Here is a 13,175-nt window from a genome sequence, read left to right on the forward strand (position 1 = left end):
GAACAATCATAATCATAGGCTAGCTTCTAGGGTTTAGCCTCTATGATCGCGTGGTCGATCAACTCTTGTAACACTCATATCATCAAGATCAATCAAGCAGGAAGTAGGGTATTACCTCCATAGAGAGGGCCCTCACCTGGGTAAACATTGTGTCCCCCGCCTCCTGTTACCATTAGCCTTAGACGCACAGTTCGGGACCCCCTACCCGAGATCCGCCGGTTTTGACACCGACATTGCCGCTTTCATTGAGAGTTCCACTGTGTCGTCACGGTAAGGCTTGATGGCTCGCCTTGTTATCAAGGACAACATGACCTCCGGGGGAGCCCTGGCTTTAGGCCAAACCCTCCGACTAGGCGGCTTCGTCATGACCGCCCGTTCGGCCGCCCCGCCGACGATGACTTCTCGGGTCATCAAAAACAGCATCCACGTCAGCTCAGAATAGACCGAGCAGATGGATCTAATGGATCTCTCGTCCTTGAACGAGCTCTTGGATCGCATCACTGCCTTAGGAGGCACTACAGACTATGATCGGATTGGGCTTAAACCCAATCAAAGAGAGATTAACTCTCCGCCGGTCACCCATCAAATAGCGGTAGTGGAGGAGAATGCAGCGATTCTTCCTCTATTCTGAGGACGAACTATGTCGGGATTCTTGAGCTCTCCACGCCACATCAGATGGCGGAGTCCAATCAAGCCCCAACGGCATTCATCACTCCATACGGCCCCTTTTGTTTTAACACCATGCCTTTCGGGCTCAAAAATGCCGGTGCAACCTATCAACGCATGATTTAGACATGTCTGGAAAAACAAATCGGCAAAACAGTTGAGGCATACGTAGATGACGTGGTCATCAAAACCCGACACGTCGAATCTTTAATAGATGACCTGAGGCTTACGTTCGACAATCTTCGAACATATGACATCAAGCTCAATCCGGAAAATGCGTATTCGGCGTTCCTGCCAGAAAGCTCCTGGGTTTCATCGTCTCCAATAGAGGAATTGAAGCAAATTCGACTAAAATCTGATTTTTGTCACAGTTGGTTACCCCAACAGACCTCAAGCAAATCCAGAAATTAACTGGATGCATGGCTGCCTTAAGCCGCTTCATCTCCCGATTGGGAGAGAAGGCACTACCTCTCTATCGCCTTCTTCGATCCACCGAACACTTCGAGTGGACGTATGCGGCTACGGCCGGACTGGAAGAAATAAAGGCCCTCTTGGCCAGCAACCCATTCCTGGCCGCACCAAACATCGGCGAACCTATGCTGTTATATATAGCTGCAACACACCAAGTTGTAAGCGAGTGCTCGGCCGGACTGGAAGAAATAACCGCGATGCCACGGGCCGGATTGCTAAGTGGGCCATCGAGCTCCTCCCGTTCGACATCATATACAAACCACGGTGAGCCATTAAGTCACAAGTACTAGCTGACTTCATCGCCGAATGGACAGAAGCCGAACTCCCTAAAGAGTATGACGCATACTCCAATTGGATCATGCACTTTGACGGCTCTAAGATGCTGGCAGGTCTGGGAGCAGGCGTTGTCCTGACATCCACCACCGGAGATATAGTCCAATATGTACTCCAAATACTATACACAAACTCCAACAATGCAGCCAAATACGAGGCTCGGTTGCATGGTCTTCGGATGCTGGTCTCCATGGGCATTCAACGCCTAGAGGTCTGTGGGGATTCGAACCTCGCAATATCTCAAATAAATGGAGACTTTGACGCCAAGGACCCGAAAATGGCGGCTTACCGTAATGCCGTCCTCAAGATGTCAGCTCGGTTAGAGGGGCTCGAATTCCATCGTGTGGTCCGAGAAAACAATCAAGCGGCGGATATCCTTGCCCGCATCGGTGATAAATGTGACACCGTCTCACCTAATATATTTTTGGAAAGGTTGTTCAAGCCATCCGTGGTGTGGTAAGGGGAGACCGGCAATACTAGTCCGGATCCGACCACAACCGCAGATCCCGAACACATTGACATAATCGGAGGCTCTGCCACCGAAATAACACCTTCAGCCCACGTGATCATGGTTGTCATCGCCCCGTGGACAGAACCCTTCTTAGGCTATCTAAATAGGCAAGAACTCCCCGAGGACTAAAATGAGGCATGTTGCATCGTGCGGCGCTCTAAAGCCTACAAGGTCCACGAGGGAGAGCTTTATAAGAAAAGCGCTACCGGAGTACTCCAAAGATGCATCTCCGAAGAGGAAGGGCGGCAGCTCTTGGTCGAAATTCACGCTAGACTCGGTGGCCCCCATGCCGCAGCTTGGGCCCTTGTAAGCAAGGCCTTCCGTATAGGTTTCTACTGGCCGCCAGCCCGAGCAGACGCACAGGACCTCATCCAACATTGCGTCGGTTGCTAGCTTTTCGCAAACCAAAGCCATATGCCACCTACCGCTGTCCAAACAATCCCCATAACTTGGCCCTTTGCGGTCCGGGGGCTCGATATGGTCAGACCCCTTAAAGGAGGAAGCCATAAGAAAAAAATACCTATGGGTCATGGTAGATAAATTCACCAAATGGATAAAGGCCAAACCAGTTAAAACGGCCGAATCCGAACCAGTGATAGACTTCATATCTGGGGTTGTACACTGTTACGGTGTCCCCCACAACATCATCACCGATAATGTCTCGAACTTCACAGCCGATGAGGTGAAAATTTGGTGCGGCAATATGGGCATTGCTACGTCTTGAGCTTGCCTTGGTTTTCCTTGAAGAGGAAAGGGTGATGCAGCAAAGTAGCATAAGTATTTCCCTCAGTTTTTGAGAACCAAGGTATCAATCCAGTAGGAGGCTCCTCAAAAGTCCTATGCACCTACACAAACAAACAAAGAACTCGCAACCAACGCAATAAAGGGGTTGTCAATCCCTTCACGGGCACTTGCGAAAGTGAGATCGGATAGAGGTAGTACGATAAGATAAATATATTTTTTGTATTTTATAATATAGATGCAAAAAGCAAAGATGCAAATAAAAGTAGATTGAAAGCTTATATGATAAAAGATAGACCCGGGGGCCATAGGTTTCACTAGTGGCTTCTCTCAAGATAGCATAAATATTATGATGGGTGAACAAACTACTGTCAGGCAATTGATAGAAAAGCAAATAATTATGAGATTATCTAGGCATGATCATGTATATAGTCATCACGTCCGTGACAAGTAGACCGACTCCTGCCTACATCTACTACTATTACTCCACACATCGACCGCTATCCAGCATGCATCTAGAGTATTAAGTTCATAAGAACAGAGTAACGCATTAAGAAATATGACATGATGTAGAGGGATAAACTCAAGCAATATGATATAAACCCCATCTTTTTATCCTCGATGGCAACAATACAATATGTGCCTTGCAACCCCTGCTATCACTGGGTAAGGACACCACAAGATTGAACCCAAAGCTAAGCACTTCTCCCATGGCAAGAAAGATCAATCTAGTAGGTCAAACCAAACTGATAATTCGAAGAGACTTGCAAAGATAACTCAATCATACATAAAAGAATTCAGAGGAGATTCAAATATTTCTCATAGATAAACTTGATCATAAACCCACAATTCATCGGATTTCGACAAACACATCGCAATACTGAAATAGGCAAAAAAATAGCAATACGGGCTGGGCATCCGGTTAGTAGGTTAGTCCCAAAAATGATATAAATGTGTAAAATAAAGCCCATAAACATCCAAAAGGGGTAATATAATAGCATGGAACAATCAAAAATTATAGATATGTTGGAGACGTATCAAGCATCCCCAAGCTTAATTCCTGCTCGTCCTCGAGTAGGTAAATGATAAAAACATAATTTTTGATGTGGAATGCTACCTATCATATTTCTCAATGTAATTTTCTTTATTGTGTCATGAATGTTCAGATCCAAATGATTCAAAATAAAAGTCCATATTGACACAAGAAATAGTAATACTTCAAGCATACTAATCAAAGAAATCATGTCTTCTCAAAATAACATGGCTAAAGAAAGTTCATCCCTACAAAATCATATAGTTAGGCTATGCTTCATTTTCATCACACAAAAATGTTCCCAAATTCTACACCCCCGATGACAAGCCAAGCAATTGTTTCGTACTTAAATAATCTCAAACTTTTTCAACTTTCACGCAATACATGAGTGTGAGCCATGGATATATCACTATGGGTGGAATAGAATATGATGATGGGGATTGTGTGGAGAAGACAAAAAAGGAGAAAGTCTCACATTGACGAGGATAATCAACGTGCTATGGAGATGCCCATCAATTGATGTCAACATGAGGAGTAGGGATTGCCATGGAACGGATGCACTAGAGCTATAAATGAATGAAAGCTCAACAAAAGAAACTAGTGGGCGTGCATCCAACATGCTTGCTCACGAAGACCTAGGGCATTTGAGGAAGCCCGTCATAGGAATATACATGCCAAGTTCTATAATGAAAAATTCCCACTAGTATATGAAAGTTACAACAGATGAGACTCACTATATGAAAAACATGGTGATACTTTGAAGCACAATATGAGACTCGCTATATGAAGGACATGATGCTACTTTGAAGCATAAGTGTGGAAAAGAGATAGGAAAATTGCCCCCTTTTTTCTTTTTTCTTTTTTTTCTTTTCTTTTTTTTCTTTGGCCTTTCTTTTTTTTCTTTTTGCCTTTTTTTCTTTGGGGCAATGCTCTAATAATGATGATCATCACACTTTTATTAATTACAACACATGAATTACAACTCGAAACTTAGAACAAGATATGACTCTATATGAATGCCTCTGGCGGTGTAGCGGATATGGTGCAATGAATCAAGAGTGACATGTATGAAAAAGTATGAATGGTGGCTTTGCCACAAATACGATGTCAACTACATGATCATGCAATGGCAATATTACAAAAGTAATGTATGTCATGATGATGAACGGAACGGGGGTAAGTTGCATGGCAATATATCTCGGATTGGCTATGGAAATGCCATAATAGGTAGGTATGGTGGCTGTTTTGAGGAAGATATAAGGAGGTTTATGTGTGATAGAGTGTATCGTATCACGGGGTTTTGGATGCACTGGCGAAGTTTGCACCAACTCTCAAGATGAGAAAGGGCAATGCATGGTACCGAAGACGCTAGCAATGATGGAAAGGTAAAAGTGTGTATAATCCATGGACTCAACATTAGTCATAAGAACTCATATACTTATTGCAAAAATTTAGAAGTCATCAAAAACCAAGCACTACGCACATTCTCCTAGAGGGATAGATTGCTAGGAAAAGAACATCGCTCGTCCCCGACCGCCACTCATAAGGATGCACAAGCCAAGTACACTTCATGTTTCAAATTTGTTACACAACTTTAACCATACGTGCATGCTATGGGACTTGCAAACTTCAACACAAGCATTCTTTAAATTCATAATCACCCAACTAGCATGACTTTAATATCACTACCTCCATATCTCAAAACAATTATCAAGTATCAAATTGATCATAGCATCCAATTCACTTTCTATGATAGTTTTTATTATTCCCAACTTGGGTGCCTACCATTCTAGGACCAATTTTATAACCATAGAAAATACCATGCTGTTCTAAAATACTCTCAAAACTAGAGACTAGCAATTCTACAAAATTAAGCCACTGCCATGCTCTAAAAGATATAAGTGAAGCACTAGAGCAAAACTATCTAGCTCAAAAGATATAAGTGAAGCACATAGCATATTCTAAGAAATTCTAATCAAGTAGGATTCTCCCAAAAGGTGTGTACAGAAAGGATGATTGTGGAAAACTAAAAAGCAAACACTAATATCATACACGACGCTCCAAGCAAAACACATATCATGTGGCGAATAAAAATATAGCTCCAAGTAAAGTTACCAATGAACGAAGACGAAAGAGGGGATGCCTTCCCGGGGCATCCCCAAGCTTAGGCTTTTGGATACTCTTGAATATCTTGGGGTGCCATGGGCATCCCAATCTTAGGCTTTTGCCACTCCTTATTCCATAGTCCATCAAAACCTTACCCAAAGCTTGAAAACTTCACAACACAAAACTCAACAGGAAATCTCATAAGCTCCGTTAGTGAAAGAAAATAAAACCACCACATAAAGTACTGTAATGAACTCATTATTTATTTATATTGGTGTTAAACCTACTGTATTCCAACTTCTCTATGTTTTATAAACTATTTTACTAGCCATAGATGCATCAAAATAAGCAAACAACACACGATAGGCAGAATCTGTCAAAAACAGAACAGTCTGTAGCAATCTATAACTAACGCAAACTTATAGAAATGTAAAAATCCTACAAAAATAGGACGTCCTGTAAAAAATTTCTATTGATCAGAATGAAAAAGAATCAACGCAAAAGCACGTTTCTGTGATTTAACAAAACTAAATTCGTGCACGCAAAGTTTCTGTTTTTCAGCAGAATCAAATCAACTATCACCATAGGTTATCCTATAGGTTCTACTTGGCACAAACACTAATTAAAACATAAAAACACATCTAAACAGAAGGTAGATGCAAAATTTATTACTAAACAGAAACAAAAACAAAAAACAAGAATAAAATTGGGTTGCCTCTCGACTAGCGCTATCGTTTAACGCCCCTAGCTAGGCATAAAAGCGAAGATAGATCTAAGTAGTGCCATCTTTGGCACTCAATTCATAAGTAGCTCCCATGATAGATTCATAAGATAATTTGAATTTCTTTCTTGGAAAGTGCTCCATGCCTTTCCTTAATGGAAATTGGAATCTAATATTCCCTTCTTTCATATCAATAATCGCGCCAATCGTTCTAAGGAAAGGTCTACCAAGAATAATAGGGCAAGAAAGATTGCAATCTATCAAGAACGATAAAATCTACGGGCACCAAATTTCTATTTGCAACAATGAGAACATCATTGATCCTTCCCATTGGCTTTTTAATGGTGGGATCCGCAAGGTGCAAATTTAAAGAGCAATCATCAAGATCATGGAAACCTAGAATATCATATAAAGTTTTCGGAATCGTGGAAACACTAGCACACAAATCAAACAAAGCAAAACACTCATGATATTTAATTTTAATCTTTATAGTAGGTTCCCACTCATCATTAATTTTTCTAGGTATAGAAATTCCAAATTAAGTTTTTCATCATAAGATTGCATCAAGGCATCAACGATATGTTTGGTAAAAGCTTTATTTTGACTATAAGCATGAGGAGAATTAACAACGGATTGCAACAAGGAAATACAACCTTCTAAAGAACAATTATCATAATCAAATTCCGAGATAGTGGGTTCAATACTATTTAAAGTCATGATCTTGGGACGCCTCCTAACTAAAGTTGACTCATCTCCAGTCCCATTATTATCAAGATTCATATTGAAAAAAAAAGGTCTAAGAGGGGACACATCAATAACTTTAAGATCTTCATCATTATTTTCATGGAAACTAGAAGAACACGCCTTTACAAAGCAATCTTTCTTAGCACGCAATCTAGCGGTTCTTTCCTTTCACTCATCAATGGAAATTCTCATGGCTTTGAGAGACTCACTGATATCATGCTTAGGAGGTGTAGATCTAAGTTTAAGAGAATCAACATCAAGTGAAAGTCTATCAACGTTCCTAGCCAAATCATCTACTTTGAGCAATTTTTCTTCAAGCAAAGCATTAAAATTCTTTTGAGACATCATAAATTCTGTCACACTATTCTCAAAATCATAGGGCATCTTATTAAAATTACCATAAGAATTATTGTAGGAATTTCCATAATTATTAGAGGAATTACTAGGGAACGGTCTAGAATTAAAGTTTCCTCTATAAGCATTGTTTCCAAAACTATTCCTACCAACAAAATTCACCTCCATAGATTCATTATTATTCTCAATCAAAGTAGACAAAGGCATATCATTGGGATCAAAAGGAGCACTCTTAGTAGAAAATAATTTCATAAGTTCATCCATCTTTCCACTCAAAACATTGATTTCTTCTATAACATGCACTTTTCTACGAGAAGATCTTTCGGTGTGCCATTGAGAATAATTAGCCATAATATTATCAAGAAGTTTTGTAGCATCTCCTAACGTGATTTCCAGAAATGTGCCTCCCAAGGCCGAATCTAAAAGATTTCTCGAAGCAAAGTTCAAACCGCATAAAATTTTTGTATGATCATCCATAAATTCAAACCATGAGTAGGACAATGGTGAATCATCAATTTCATTCTTTCCCAAGATTGGGCAACATGCTCATGATCAAGTTGTTTAAAATTCATAATATCGTTCCAAAGGGTGATGATCTTAGCGGGAGGAAAATACTTAGAGATAAAAGCATCTTTGCACTTGTTCCAAGAATCAATACTATTTTTAGGCAAAGATGAAAACCAAACTTTAGCACGATCTCTAAGTGAAAACAGAAATAACTTCAATTTAACAATATCATTATCCGTATCTTTCTTCTTTTGCATATCACACAAATCAACAAAGTTGTTTAGATGAGTAGCGGCATCTTCACTAGGAAGGCCGATGAATTGATCTTTCGTAACAAGATTCAGCAAAGCAGTATTGATTTCACAAGACTCAACATCATAAAGAGGAGCAATCGGAGTACTAAGGAAATCATTATTATTGGTATTGGAGAAATCACACAATTTGGTATTATCTTGCACCATGGCGACAAGTAATCCAACACACAAGCAAACAGAAAAAGGCAACTGAAAGAGAGGAGGGCGAATAAAACGGCAAGGGTGAAGTGGGGGAGAGGAAAACGAGAAGCAAATGGCAAATAATGTAAATGCGAGGGAGATGAGTTTGTGATGGGTACTTCGTATGTCTTAACTTGAGCAAAGACCTCCCCGGCAACGGCGCCAGAAATCCTTCTTACTATGTCTTGAGCTTGCATTGGTTTTCCTTGAAGAGGAAAGGGTGATGCAGCAAAGTTGCGTAAGTATTTCCCTCAGTTTTTGAGAACCAAGGTATTTATCCAGTAGGAGGCTCCTCGAAAGTCCCACGCACCTACACAAACAAACAAAGAACTCGCAACCAACGCAATAAAGGGGTTGTCAATCCCTTCACGGCCACTTGCGAAAGTGAGATCTGATAGAGATTGTATTATAAGATAAATATATTTTTGGTATTTTATAATATAGATGCAAAAAGTAAAGATGCAAATAAAAGTAGATTGAAAGCTTATATGATAAAAGATAGACCCGGGGGCCATAGGTTTCACTAGTGGCTTCTCTCAAGATAGCATAAATATTACTGTGGGTGAACAAATTACTGTCGAGCAATTGATAGAAAAGCGAATAATTATGAGATTATCTAGGCATGATCATGTATATAGGCATCATGCCCGTGACAAGTAGACCGACTCATCCCTGCATCTACTACTATTACTCCACACATCGACCGCTATCCAGCATGCATCTAGAGTATTAAATTCATAAGAACAGAGTAACGAATTAAGAAAGATGACATGATGTAGAAGGATAAACTCAAGCAATATGATATAAACCGCATCTTTTTATCCTCGATGACAACAATACAATACGTGCCTTGCAACCCCTGCTGTCACTGGGTAAGGACACCGCAAGATTGAACCCAAAGCTAAGCACTTCTCCCATGGCAAGAAAGATCAATCTAGTAGGCGAAACCAAGCTGATAATTCGAAGAGACTAGCAAAGGTAACTCAATCATACATAAAAGAATTCAGAGGAGATTCAAATATTTCTCATAGATAAACTTGATCATAAACCCACAATTCATCGGATCTGGACAAACACACCGCAAAAAGAGTTTACATCGAATAGATCTCCACACGAGAGGGGGAGAACATGGTATTGAGATCCAAAAAGAGAGAAGAATCCATCTAGCTAATAACTATGGACCCGAAGGTCTATGGTAAACTACTCACAACTCATCGGAGGGGCTATCGTGTTGATGTAGAAGCCCTCCGTGGTCGATTCCCCTCCGACGGAGCACCAGCGAAGACTCCAAGATGGGATCTCGTGGATACAAAAGATTACGGCAGTGGAAATTGTTTTTCATTGGCTCCCTGGATGTTTTCGGGGTACGTGGGTATATATAGGAGGAAGAAGTACGTCGGTGGCTGCCCGAGGGGCCCAGGAGACAGGGGTCGCGCCAAGAGGGGGTGGACGCGCCCTCCTATCTCTTGGCCACCTCGATCACTTCTTGGCTTGCACTCCAAGTTCTCTGAATCACGTTCGTTCCAAAAATCACGCTCCCGAAGGTTTCATTCCGTTTGGACTCCACTTGATATTCCTTTTCTTCGAAATTCTGAAATAGGCAAAAAAACAGCAATACGGGCTGGGCCTCCGGTCAGTAGGTTAGTCCCAAAAATGATATAAATGTGTAAAATAAAGCCCATAAACATCCAAAAGGGGTAATATAATAGCATGGAACAATCAAAAATTATAGATACGTTGGAGACGTATCAGGCATTAAGCTCGATTACGCCTCCATGTATCACCCCCAAACAAATGGTCAAGTCTAACGAGCAAATGGTCTTATTATGAGCGGCATCAAACCCAGACTAGTGCGATCCTTGAAGGAATCAGACACGCACTGGGTCGAGGAGCTCGACTCCGTACTATGGGGACTGCGGACCACACAGAATGACACTACAGGATACAGACCATTTTCATGGTGTACAGCGCAAAGGCGGTATTGTCCTGCGATATCATTCATGTCTCACCACGAGTGCGCATGTATGAAGAGAGAGAAGCCGAGCTTGAACGGCAGGAAAGTCTAGATGCCCTAGAGGAGGATCGCAACGTCGCAAAAGCCCGTTCCGTATTCTATCAGCCACAGGCTCGAAGGTATCAAAGCAGAGAACTACGGGCCAAAACTTATAACACTGGCGAACTCGTTCTACGCCTACCGGAGAAGAAAAAGGACAAGCTCAAGCCCAAGTGGGAGGGCCCTTCATCATTGATAAAGTTCTCACCGGACGACGTACTGCCTGCGTGATGCATCAGATAATCGACTCGAGCCGAACCCATGGAACGCGGCCAGACTTCAAAGATTCTACGCCTACAGCCGAACTCTGTGTTCATCTCCTTACCTCCACCCTTTTTAAATTATATACTCTTTCTTTCTTTCTTTCTTTTTTCTTACGGCCCTAAAAAGCTTCAAGTGTGACTCGACTACACAATCTTGACGCGCTATGCGCACTCACTATACCTGGGGACTTCTTATACAGAAGCTTAATTTAATTATCTTCTGGGCTTCATGCCCACTACATATGTGTCACTTTTCCATATGTACCTTTTCTTCGCCATTATATGCATCGATATGACTTAAGTTTTGGCCAAGCTGGGTTGCCTGACTCCTGTGTTTATGCCCTACGTTCCCGTTAGTTCAGCTAGGGCATAAGGGGAGCACCTCTGCGATTGTTACTGTCGGGTCCGCCGGACGTGTACCTCAGACTGGGCGAAGCCGAAAGCCAGCGTTCTTAAGGGAATATCCGGTCGGTGAACAAAAGATGTTTCTTACCTATTACAATATATACCCCCAGATATTTCATATCCTACGTCTCTGTTCGCAGTTCGGACATGCACATTAATGCATGCATACACAAGGAAAGGAACCCTTAACAAAACTATTCTCCCTAGAAGATGCTTCTTACTATCCATGTAATATAACATAGCTAGTTGTGTACTTGTCTGTTCAAGCACTTATGACCCCTACGCCTGGTTTCCACGCTTACCCCGGTTTACATAACTGAGCGGGTATTCGGATACACTCTGAACTGTCGAGTCCGGAGGTTGAAGCGAAAACGTCCGCCATGACAAATGATTTACAATCTGGCTAGGGACAAAATATGTCATTTGAAGTACACAGTCACTTAGAATGGCTAAATTCTTCTTCTATACCATCCAACAGGATGTCTAGCCTACAATCCTGTTGGGAATACTTTGCGGCTAATCCTACCCGGTCATATACCAGACTAACGGGGATCTCTTTCCCATATGACCGTACAGGTCTGACTAGGCCATGTGATTCGGATCAACCTTGGTGTACCGCATTTTTACCATGGCCCACGCTTCCTTCGCACCTTGTCGGCAGGCCGATATCTTCCATAATCGGAAGCGCCGCGGTGCTCCCTTAAGCATCTCTACAAGCTCCCCCATGCCTCTTGGCCGGGAGGCGGACGGCCACAAGGCCTGGGCAATACTCTGCATCACCTGCCGAACTTGTTCGTGCAGTTGTGAAAGCTCTTGCAGAAGATCGCCTGCGGAACCGGGTATCTCCTCTTCGGGACGACCTATCAGCATACCTACAAACATAACTTTGTTAGGCCGTTTCTTCGCCAAACTGTATAAAGGTTTGTTTGAGCACATACTAAAAATGCCGCTTCGAAGCCTCTTATTCTCCTTCACGGAGTCAGCAAGCTGGGCCCGAACATGTCCAATTCAACGCCGAGCCGGGTATTGGCATCCTGGAGATCGTTTTTCTCTCTCCTAACCCGTGTAAGCATGCTCTCGCCAGCCTCTAGCTGTCGTTGAACTTGTTGCTCATCCTCTTGTACGTTCTTCGGATCCACTCCGGATTGTCTGCAGAATCTATTGTTGGATTTGCAAGCATGCCGAATACTAACTGGTACACGTCATTACATTCTTTTTGATCGAGACAAGTATTACCAGATGAGGCCTTCTTGGATTCCTCCATTCCAGCAACTGCGGCCCTTAGCTGGGCCTTGCACTCCTCCAGCTCTTGAGACAAATGGGTGTTCTACTCTGTAAGAACCTATTCATACAATGATCCTTAAAATCAATTGTGCCAACAGTTTCAAGTCTCAGGGGCTACTGATATACATAATTATCAGATTTTTCTTACCCGTATATCCTTTAAATACTGGTTTGTGGATCTAGCAAGCCCATCTTGAGCAACTCGGATGTACGCGTCTCCTGAGTTGAAGTAATTGAACCCCTCTTCGGAGAAATTAGGGTCGCGGAGTACGGCCCGTCGACGCCGGTGATTCATAACGCTCCCCACTTTAGAATTCATAGCGGATATTCTATCGGTATCCTCCGTAGGAGGACCGTTCGGCGTTGTCCCCATGTTAGCCTCCACCCTTAAGGCCGGTTCTGGAGTCCAGCTTGTGGAGGCATGGTCGGTAGGATCTCCGGACACGGTCCGGCGAGTACTCTTTCTGCTAGGGGACAATGGACATTGTT

The sequence above is a fragment of the Triticum dicoccoides genome, chromosome 4B (assembly GCF_002162155.2).
Source record: "Triticum dicoccoides isolate Atlit2015 ecotype Zavitan chromosome 4B, WEW_v2.0, whole genome shotgun sequence".
In the NCBI taxonomy this organism is placed as follows: Eukaryota; Viridiplantae; Streptophyta; class Magnoliopsida; order Poales; family Poaceae; genus Triticum; species Triticum dicoccoides.